The sequence below is a fragment of the Coenobita brevimanus genome, chromosome 32 (assembly GCF_032717465.1).
Source record: "Coenobita brevimanus isolate Jiangsu-jjx chromosome 32, ASM3271746v2, whole genome shotgun sequence".
In the NCBI taxonomy this organism is placed as follows: domain Eukaryota; kingdom Metazoa; phylum Arthropoda; class Malacostraca; order Decapoda; family Coenobitidae; genus Coenobita; species Coenobita brevimanus.
In genome coordinates this window covers 5,021,356-5,028,504 of record NC_136985.1, presented here as the reverse complement: position 1 = coordinate 5,028,504, position 7,149 = coordinate 5,021,356, and positions in this window count along the sequence as shown.

The window sequence follows — 7,149 nt, the reverse complement described above, 5'->3', positions numbered from 1 at the left end:
CTGTCGTCAGCTTTCCTCAGTGTAAGCATGTTTAGCATTGCTCGATTCTCACAGACACAACACCTCTCATCATCTGACTCCCTGCTTCTGTCTATCTATTTATCTATCTATCTATATAATATGTAGTTCTACATACTGCTCGGCCGCGCGAAAATGGCGTACCATCGACATATAATAGTCATAACATATTAATACATATCATATATACATTATAATGAACTTATAAGCTAATTAAGTGAAATACATAATATTGTAAAAGTAAATTGTATGAATATTGTATACATATATTATTCATAGTAAATAGTGATTATTCAGTAATATTACGCATATAATTGTGCAATGGTAATACTGCTAGGTTATACATTACATAGAGTTATCACTTTAGTAATGTCTAATATTTCACCTAACTTGTATGATGATACTGGTAATACAGAATTGTGCTATAATTGTATGACTTATAATATTGTACTAACATTGTGGTACTACATAATTGTAACATTTTATGAATTGTTACAAAATATTGTGTTTATGCATAATTGTGTTGGCCTTATAATTGTAGTTACATTTGTTAATGCAACTCTTACATAAGTGTCTTGGCCTTATAATTGTAGTTAAAGTTACATAAAAGTTACATCTTGTTAATGCAACTGTTTTGTCGTTACATAATTGTTACATATCGTTTGTAGGTACATAATTGTTGTTAAAGTTACATAAAAGTTACATCTTGTTAATGCAACTGTTACATAATTGGCAAAGTGTAACATAATGCAATCGTTTGTCGTTACATAATTGTTACATATCGTTTGTAGGTACATAATTGTAGTTAGTGTAACATAGTGTAACATAATGCAATCTACATAATTGTTACATATCGTTTGTAGGTACATAATTGTAGTTAAAGTTACATAAAAGTTACATCTTGTTAATGCAACTGTTACATTAATTGGTACATATTGTTTGTAGTTACATAATTGTAACAAGTGTAACATAATGTAATCGTTTGTCGTTACATAATTGTTACATATCGTTTGTAGTTACATTATTGTAATATGGAGTAACATAATTGTAATAACTGCAGTCCTAACATATGCTGCGGTCGATGATAGTGATGATGTGTCATGCCACTTGTTTGTGGAGACACAATTTGCTTTTTTGTTTGTAGTTTATGTGGTATTTTGGCATATATAGTAACATTTACACTTATTTTCATTTGTTTGTTATGTGATCTTACTTTATTTCTCTTTTTCTTTCTTACTTTTCTTTCTTTCTTTTTTTTTTTTTTTTGTATTTATTTCCTATATTTTGTTTCTCTTTGATTGTTTACACTTTTTTCCATTTTGTTCATGGTTTGCATAATTACTGGTTAATTTCCTTGGGATACTTTTTTAAAGTTTAGTGTATATTGCACAGAGAGTATAAAATGATATTATATAGTCCCATATTTTGTTATTTTATATAAAAAAAATATATATATACACTATATACAGTATTAACTATACACACTGACTTGTTGTTCACCTGTACCTATCGTGGGTAATATGTGTGTCAGCACTGTGTGGAAATCATTGTCTTCACGATTGTGTTGAAGATGTTCACTCTTGCTAACGGCATTTGTGTTGGCCATTTTTTTTTTTTTCTCTCTAGTTTACCTTGTAACTTAATTTGTCTGTTTCCACTAGGTAGCTTTAATTAATAAATGTTTAATACAGTTCTTTTAATTGCTCACTGAGTAACTGTGATGGTATATTTTCTTTATTACTTTGTAGATGTAATAATGTATAGTTGTATGTATGAAACACGTATTTTATGTAGGTATAAATGGTAACACTCGTTGACAGTAAATAAATGTTATAATAAATGAATGAATATATACAGTGTAGAATATTTATTGTGGGGTGATTATTTAGTGATTGAGTTACGCAGATAACTGAAGTAAGAATGTGTATTTAAGCTGTAACTATACAGCACGTTTTATATGTTTGTGCAGAAGCTTATTGTCTATCACTGTGTATTGTATAAATGAAGTAACTATGTAACTCACTAATTTTTACCGTGGTGGAAATGGTGTGAGTGGTGTTGCACGTGGTGATAGCGTTGTCCTTCGCGGGTTGATTGGCGTGTTGTCGTCTCAGCACATGGTGACGTCGGCTTCCCACACTGGTAGCTGTGGTGAGTGAATGAGTAGTGATGAGTAACTTGAGTGAAGACGGGTGAGTAAGACGAGTTGTGAATATGGACTTGGTGTTTTGCTGCGTGTATTGACCTCTTCACACCTGCGTAAGCGGTGGGGGTTGGGTGGATGTAGCAGAGAGAGGAGGGTGAGGTCTGGTGGTTATGAGTTGTGAGTCGTCTCTCACTCTTCGTTTGTTTGTTTGTTTGTTTGTTTTCATTCTTTCTTTCTTGATGTATTCTTGGTCCTTTTTTCTTGTGATTTTCTCGTTGTAGGATGAAGACTGCTGCTTCTTGTAGGTGCGTGTAGAAGATTATACAGACGACGTAGAGTTGTTAATTGTAGTTGATTGTAGATGGTTGTAGTTCGCTGATTCGTCGTAGAAATTGCAATATTGTATCAATATTTTGTTAAACTACTTGCAAGGCGTCGTGTGATCTCTTGACCTCTGCATCAGCATGATGATCTGGGGAGACGGAGGGGCTGGATGGAGAGAAGCGTCAGGAGCTGGTTGTGTTGTTGATTGAGAGAGATATTCTTGTTTTCAATCTTAATATTTTTTGTAGGAATTAATGTTGATTCGTAGACGAGGTTCGTATACGTTCGCTGCTACCAAATGTCATGTGGTGACAGGAGAGGTAAAGAATAGTATGGGACTATTTTTATTTGTCTTGGAAATATTAACAAGTCTCTCACACGGACGAGTATAAATCCCGGGTAGCTACCTCCCTGTCTCGCTATCTGTCTCTCTCTCTCAAATTGCCAAGCCCCTCTCCCTGTGACCTGTCTCCTCTGAGGCCTGTCTACTCCTCTGTTGCCTCTTCTGTGGCTAATCTCCGTCTGAGCTCTCTTTCCTAAATTCTGGTGTAGCAGGGGTGTGTCACGTGTGTTCCTCGTGGATGGACTAGGTCTTTGTTCACGAGAGGACTGCTGACAGCTAATTGCATCATCTCCTTACTGGCCGCTGTCGTCAGCTTTCCTCAGTGTAAGCATGTTTAGCATTGCTCGATTCTCACAGACACAACACCTCTCATCATCTGACTCCCTGCTTCTGTCTATCTATTTATCTATCTATCTATATAATATGTAGTTCTACATACTGCTCGGCCGCCTTGAAAATGGCGTACCATCGACATATAATAGTCATAACATATTAATACATATCATATATACATTATAATGAACTTATAAGCTAATTAAGTGAAATACATAATATTGTAAAAGTAAATTGTATGAATATTGTATACATATATTATTCATAGTAAATAGTGATTATTCAGTAATATTACGCATATAATTGTGCAATGGTAATACTGCTAGGTTATACATTACATAGAGTTATCACTTTAGTAATGTCTAATATTTCACCTAACTTGTATGATGATACTGGTAATACAGAATTGTGCTATAATTGTATGACTTATAATATTGTACTAACATTGTGGTACTACATAATTGTAACATTTTATGAATTGTTACAAAATATTGTGTTTATGCATAATTGTGTTGGCCTTATAATTGTAGTTACATTTGTTAATGCAACTCTTACATAAGTGTCTTGGCCTTATAATTGTAGTTAAAGTTACATAAAAGTTACATCTTGTTAATGCAACTGTTTTGTCGTTACATAATTGTTACATATCGTTTGTAGGTACATAATTGTGGTTAAAGTTACATAAAAGTTACATCTTGTTAATGCAACTGTTACATAATTGTGAGTGCAACATAATGCAATCGTTTTGTCGTTACATGTCCGTTACATATCGTTTGTAGGTACATAATTGTAGTTAGTGTAACATAATGCAATCGTTTGTCGTTACATAATTGTTACATATCGTTGTAGGTACATAATTGTAGTTAGTGTAACATAATGCAATCGTTTGTCGTTACATAATTAGTACATATCGTTTGTAGGTACATAATTGTAGTTAAAGTTACATAAAAGTTACATCTTGTTAATGCAACTGTTACCATTAATTGGTACATATTGTTTTGTAGTTACATAATTGTAACTAAGTGTAACATAATGTAATCGTTTTGTCATTACATAATTGTTACATATCGTTTTTTGTAGTTACATTATTGTAATATGGAGTAACATAATTGTAATAACTGCAGTCCTAACATATGCTGCGGTCGATGATAGTGATGATGTGTCATGCCACTTGTTTGTGGAGACACAATTTGCTTTTTGTTTTGTAGTTTATGTGGTATTTTGGCATATATAGTAACATTTACACTTATTTTCATTTGTTTGTTATGTGATCTTACTTTATTTCTCTTTTTCTTTCTTACTTTTCTTTCTTTCTTTCTTTTTCTTTTTTTTTTGTTATTGATTTTCTATAGTTTGTTTCTCTTTACTTGTGTACGCTTTTTCCATTTTGTTCATGGTTGCATAATTACTGGTTAATTTCCTTGGGATACTTTTTTAAAGTTTAGTGTATATTACAGAGAGTATAAAATGATATTATATAGTCCCATATTTTGTTATTTTATATAAAAAAAAAATATATATATACACTATATACAGTATTAACTATATACACTGACTTGTTGTTCACCTGTACCTATCGTACAGGTAATATGTGTGTCAGCACTGTGTGGAAATCATTCTCTTCCACGATTGTGTTGAAGATGTTCACTCTAGCTTACGGCATTTGTGATGGCCATTTTTTTTTTTCTCTCTAGTTTACCTTGTAACTTAATTTGTCTGTTTCCACTAGGTAGCTTTAATTAATAAAAAATGTTTAATACAGTTCTTTTAATTGCTCACTGAGTAACTGTGATGGTATATTTTCTTTATTACTTTGTAGATGTAATAATGTATAGTTGTATGTATGAAACACGTATTTTATGCAGGTATAAATGGTAACACTCGTTGACAGTAAATAAATGTTATAATAAATGAATGAATATATACAGTGTAGAATATTTATTGTTGGTGATTAATTAGATATTGAGTTACGCAGATAACTGAAGTAAGTATGTGTATTTAAGCTGTAACTATGACAGCACGTTTTACTATGTTTGTGCAGAAGCTTATTGTCTATCACTGTGTATTGTATAAATGAAGTAACCCTATATGTAACTCACTAATTTTTACCGTGGTGGAAATGGTGTGAGTGGTGTTGCACGTGGTGATAGCGTTGTCCTTCGCGGGTTGATTGGCGTGTTGTCGTCTCAGCACATGGTGACGTCGGCTTCCCACACTGGTAACTGTGGTGAGTGAATGAGTAGCGATGATTAACTTGAGTGAAGACGGGTGAGTAAGACGAGTCGTGAATATGGACTTGGTGTTTTGCTGCGTGTATTGACCTCTTCACACCTGCGTAAGCGGTGGGGGTTGGGTGGATGTAGCAGAGAGAGGAGGGTGAGGTCTGGTGGTTATGAGTTGTGAGTCGTCTCTCACTCTTTGTTTGTTTGTTTGTTTGTTTGTTTTCTTTCTTTTTTCTTGATGTATTCTTGGTCCTTTTTTCTTGTGATTTTCTCGTGTTAGGATGAAGACTGCCACTTCTTGTAGGTGCGTGTAGAAGATTATACAGACGACGTAGAGTTGTTAATTGTAGTTGATTGTAGATGGTTGTAGTTAAGCTGATTAAGTCGTAGAAATTGCAATATTGTATCAATATTTTGTTAAACTACTTGCAAGGCGTCGTGTGATCTCTTGACCTCTGCATCAGCATGATGATCTGGGAGACGGAGGGGGCTTGGATGGAGAGAAGCGTCAGGAGCTGGTTGTGTTGTTGGATTGAGAGAGATATTCTTGTTTTCAATCTTAATATTTTTTGTAGGAATTTAATGTTGATTCGTAGACGAGGTTCGTATACGTTAAGCTGCTACCAAATGTCATAAAGACTTTGTAATTACTTGTAGAGAAGTATATTTTAGACTTGTGGTCGAGCGGCTTTTATATGTGGCGACAGGAGAGGTAAAGAATAGTATGGAACTATTTTTATTTGTCTTGACAATATTAACAAGTCTCTCACACGGAACCAGTATAAATCCCGGGTAGCTACCTCCCTGTCTCAAGCTATCTGTCTCTCTCTCTCAAATTGCCAAGCCCCTCTCCCTGTGACCTGTCTCCTCTGAGGCCTGTCTACTCCTCTGTTGCCTCTTCTGTGGCCCTGATCTCCGTCTGAGCTCTCTTTCCTAAATTCTGGTGTAGCAGGGGTGTGTCACGTGTGTTCCTCGTGGATGGACTAGGTCTTTGTTCACTAGAGGACTGCTGACAGCTAATTGCATCATCTCCTTACTGGCCGCTGTCGTCAGCTTTCCTCAGTGTTAAGAGTGTGTAAGCATGTTTAGCATTGCTCGATTCTCACAGACACAACACCTTCTCATCATCTGACTCACTGCTTCTGTCTATCTATTTATCTATCTATCTATATAATATGTAGTTCTACATACTGCTCGGCAGCCTTGAAAATGGCGTACCATCGACATATAATAGTTCATAACATATTAATACATATCATATATACATTATAATGAACTTATAAGCTAATTAAGTGAAATACATAATATTGTAAAAGTAACATAATTGTATGAATAATTGTATACATATATTATTCATAGTAAATAGTGATTATTCAGTAATATTATAGCATATAATTGTGCAATGAAGTAATAATGCTAGGTTATACATTACATATTTGAGTTATCACTTTAGTAATGTCTAATATTTCACCTAACTTGTATGATGATACTGGTAATACAGAATTGTGCTATAATTGTATGACTTATAATATTGTACTAACATTGTGGTACTACATAATTGTAACATTTTATGAATTGTTACAAAATATTGTGGTTTATGCATAACTGTGTTGGCCTTATAATTGTAGTTACATTTGTTAATGCAACTCTTACATAAGTGTCTTGGCCTTATAATTGTAGTTAAAGTTACATAAAAGTTACATCTTGTTAATGCAACTGTTTTGTCGTTACATAATTGTTACATATCGTTTGTAGGTACATAA